This window comes from Melozone crissalis, unplaced genomic scaffold (genome assembly GCF_028551555.1).
Source record: "Melozone crissalis strain CALT ecotype California unplaced genomic scaffold, PUWL_Pcris_2 ptg000008l_1, whole genome shotgun sequence".
Lineage (NCBI taxonomy): Eukaryota > Metazoa > Chordata > Aves > Passeriformes > Passerellidae > Melozone > Melozone crissalis.
The window spans coordinates 16,008,531-16,012,583 of record NW_026535786.1 but is presented as its reverse complement, the minus strand read 5'-3'; positions in this window follow the sequence as shown (position 1 = coordinate 16,012,583).

Sequence of the window (4,053 nt, the reverse complement as noted above, 5' to 3'; positions counted from 1 at the left end):
AATTTATTATCACATAAATAAGCAAAGCCATTCGCTATTTTCTAACATAAGTAAATGCAAATTGTGGATTTGAATAAAAGTGAGTGATTAGATTGTTCTATTTACATGTGCAGAGAGCCCAGTCTAGCAAAAAATTACCAAATTTAGAGGAAGGGCTATATTTAGTTTCAAATCAGGATGTTTTAATTGCCAGCCGACAGGAAGCAACTTTTTTAGTTCAGTTTAGTTTTGTTTTCTGGTAATTTTTCTGGAGTTTTAGAAATAACTACAACTATGAAGCATAATTAAAATAGATGACACCAATCATCCATTCTTTGCTATCTGATATTTTAAAGCACACCATCTCAGACAGACATATAGCAGTCATGTGGAAACTACAAATGCTTTTCTAAGATACCCCAATTTGTGCCAACGCACAGTTGTCTCCCTTTTAAACTATCTAGGCTACCCACAAATTAGTTTGAGCTAGATCATCTCTTTTCAGGTTAACCTTTGCAATAAGTAACATGATTTCTCACATGTTTCCTGGCTTTGCTCATTCTTTATGGCCAGAGAAGAAGAAGATAGCAGTGGAGACCCCCAACACTCAGTATGTGCTTGGCAGCCTCCAAACAAAAGGAAAAAAAATTACAAAACACTGTTTTTTCTGTTCACTCTAGGCTAACACTAGCTCCTGCTGATTACAGGCATGTGAAACCACAGCCACTCAGTACCTGAGGGTTAGGAACACTTTTTGAACTCACTGAAATGCCACAGCACCTGAGCCCAGCTCTGGCATCAGGGGTAGTAGGCGCCGCATTTCCAGGGGACCTTGGAGTCTCTGTCACCCCCTGAGTCCTCCTGCTCTGCCCTTTCCGGGTACAGTGTTTCCCAGAGTTCAGCTTTTTGTGCTGTCCTTGGGTTCCCAGAGCCTGTTTGGAGACTGCACAACAATAGCAATTGCTGAAAATATGAAATGAGAGAAAAAAACCATCTTGGTAAAACACTCACACACTGGGAGTAGGATATAAAAATAAGATGTGACAGCTCAGCTCTGGGGCCCCAGGATCTATAGGTTGTGGATAAAAATGGCTTCTATTTTTCTTCTAGAGTCTTACCCCTTGTTGTGCTTCTGAAAAATGCCAATAAGGAGACAAATCCTCTTTGTCATCTCTCCTAGGAAGTACATTCCTCCTGTGCCAATACCATCACACCTTCTATTACCATAAAGCATTCTTGATCCTTCTCCCTCCTTTTATTTGGCTTCTAATCTCAGTGAATAATTTTGCCATGAATTGTTTATTCAGCAAATCTCATTTCTTTTTCTATTTTTGGAGTATCCCAGAGCAGATTGAAATTTCCTCAGATTCTTTATTTTCTTAGGCTATCTGGCAAGTTTTCTGCAATTTCTTCCTCTTGTCCATGGATTGACTGTGAACTTTGACTAGTTGTGGTTTCCAGGCATTTGGGCCAGCTCTGATGAGTGAGACCACGTGGCCTGAGAAAAATCAAGAATACAGTTTCATGCTAATGTTTGATTGTAAAAAGATAATCATTATTAATTCAGGTGCTGTTAACTTTTACACCTGTATCTTTCATTTAAGGAAGATGCTGAAGGGAGAAAGATTTAAGTGTAAGACTGCTTGCCATTGAAGGGGAATAACTTTTTTATTGTATTCAGAACAGGAGATAGCTTCAGATCTAAACTTCAGAGAGAGCAATGATGGCAGAGAAATTACGTTGTCAAGCTGCCAAAGGCTGCTTCATTTCATTGCTATCCTGGGGCACACTCGTGTTCTCCATGTCCCCATCTCTGCCCCAATAATCTGTTGTGCAGTTGCTGGAGGCAAGTGGAGCAGGTAGTGACACAGGGATAACCCAAAAATAATCCTTCTTTTAAATACAGTGTGGGTGTGGGTTGCCCCAGTAAGGAAATCCCATGAAAGGGTGTTCCAGTGGAAGGAGGGCTCTTTGAAGGGAAGTGCTTCTCTTGGCTGGCCTCTGCTGCGGTGTGCTGGCCACACCTTGCTCTGATGAGAGCTTTGGTGCAAAGCTCTGGCTTGTGCTCACTCCTGTCATCCCTCAGCTCCTTTGTTTACCTTCTGAGTGAGGCAAGGAGAGGCAGGGGGTGGAGAGGAAAAGCAACATGGTTTCTTTGGACAGGCACTGTCCATGAGCAAGAGCACTCTGTGGAAAAAGAGGAAAACAAGGGAGCACCACCCTTTTACCACCGAAACGTCTCAACCACATCCCAAACCTCGGCTAGCTAGAGATTCCTTCCTCACACTGAGAAACAGAAAGGGAGCCAGGAGAAGTGGGATGTACAGGGACCCAGAGATATTTTTAAACATGCTGGAGGTCTGATTGCATAGTTTTGGCCTGGTTTTGTTGGCACAAGGCCCTTTCTTTACTGGTTTGGATAGAGCACGCTTGCTGAGGAGGCCCTCCTCATGTGTCAAGATGAAATTTTCTGGCTGGAGAGACAGCTTTGGGGATGGGTAACCAGACCCAGCAGCTTCCTTAACCGTGTTTGTTCTGCAGCCTGTTTTGTCCTGGAGATCCTTCTCTCAGACTTGCTGCTCTGTGTAATAAAGCAGGACTGCCAGAGAGGACCTGCTGTGGGCCTTGACACAATGTCTTCCAATGAGGACTTGGGGCCAGACAGCCTTTCCTTCCCACACAGCTCTGTGGCTGTGCCACAGCCTCCATTCCCTGTGTGGGAGGCAGACAGCCACCATGCCAGGTTGGACCAGACCCTCTGTCCTTACAGAGCTCTGCCTCAGGGCCTTTTACCAGCTTGCCAGCCACAAAAGAGGAGCACAGGAGGAGAGAATTGAGGAACAACCAGTTTGGGACATGAGCCATGACTAAACATTGCGTGCAAGTGTTTGTGGAAAATGGACAGGGAAAGAGCTGAGGCTGTACTCAGGGGGGGCAGCTTGGGTGCCTTACACCTTTCAGAAGTGCCACTGCTAAATGAGAAGGTCAGAGCCAGATGATTAAATCCTCCTGACTAGGCTGTGGAGGGAGGCTCTACACCCAGTGTACTTGATCATTCTTGATCCAGTGGGAGATGATGACAAGGAACTGAAGGCAAGAGAGGCCCAGACACTTCCCCACACACGGCTGATCTCAGCCCATGTCATGCTGTGGTGATGTGGTATGTTGTGGTGATGTGGGACATCCTGTGACACAACTTGTGACAAAGCCAAGAAAGCTTAAAAGAACTAAAGAAGAAAAGCTTTGCTGTGTTTATTTTTGGTAGAAACAGGAAGGATACTGGTGAGGCTAAAAAGAGCCCAAGCCATGTCCTTCCAGAAGCCTGCACCTAACAAAATGTATTTTCCAACACGGTAAAGGCAAGAGCTCATCCTTTACGTAACAGCTTTCATGGAGAAAGCATTCACTTAGATGGGAATTTCTTCACCTCCTGTTGAGAAACAACCCTACCTGGGGGGTAAAAGAGCAGTCATTTAAACCTGAAGGTAACAAAAAGAAACACACATCTGAGAAATCAAACTTATGGTAGGTAGGAGTTCAAACTTGTCTGGAGTAAGAGCGCCCTGGGCCTCTCCTGAGGAAGGAAACTCAGGACTTGTAGTTAAAACTTCATTAGGGGCTTCAGTGTGCAGCTCATCTGCAAGGCAGCACCTCCATCACTTCTAGATTAAGCTGCTTGAAGGAATAAGCTGCTCTTGTGGGTTTTGTTGCATGCAGGGGAATCCTTGATCCAAATGCTTATCATGATTTTTGTGCTTTGTGTACCAACACTGCTAGAGCTGCAGTCCTAATCTAAGGACTCCGTTTTTTTTACTGATTTTGGTTTTAAAGCAGCTTAAACTTGCCAAGAGGGAACAAAGGAACAATATAGCCTCACTTTCTGGTAAATTAACTTTTCCCCCTATGGATCTATATTCGTTTTTTCTTTCATAAACGGTGCAAGCAGCTAGATTTAATTTTTGAACAAAATCATAGTTAGTAGCTGTTAGTAACACCTGATCCTGCCTCTTTGGGCAAAGTACCCGTTTAGAAATCCCTGTGTCTGCAGTAACTAAAGCCCCTTAATTCAATCAC